Raw genomic sequence first — 254 nt, 5'->3', positions numbered from 1 at the left:
AAGCTACAGAACTGGGGACCTGCTTTGGGACCAATTTTCTTTTCCCCTCAAGGGCACAGTTGTGCCACAGCCACACGGAGTGTTTGCATCTTATGGGCAAAAAAGAAAATAATGGAAATAAGAAGGAAGCAGCAGCCTGGGGATCAGGAAGCTGAAGCCCAGGCTGCTCAGAGGAATGGGAGAGGAATTTAGCAAAAAAAACCCGGGCTCCCGTGGGGAGGCACTGCTACAGGGTATCAGCACAGGACAGACAC

The 254-nt window shown here is 51.2% G+C and overlaps 1 protein-coding gene across 1 annotated transcript in view; it reads right to left on the bottom strand.

The window, feature by feature from the left end:
• LOC104461841 (von Willebrand factor A domain-containing protein 5B1-like) overlaps positions 1-254 on the bottom strand; it is a gene marked incomplete at both ends in the record, with an annotated part of 9,987 nt that overhangs the window by 5,474 nt on the left and 4,259 nt on the right.

The sequence above is a fragment of the Pterocles gutturalis genome, unplaced genomic scaffold, assembly GCF_000699245.1.
Source record: "Pterocles gutturalis isolate BGI_N339 unplaced genomic scaffold, ASM69924v1 scaffold24446, whole genome shotgun sequence".
Classification (NCBI taxonomy): domain Eukaryota; kingdom Metazoa; phylum Chordata; class Aves; order Pterocliformes; family Pteroclidae; genus Pterocles; species Pterocles gutturalis.
This window is presented reverse-complemented; position numbering and strand designations above follow the sequence as displayed.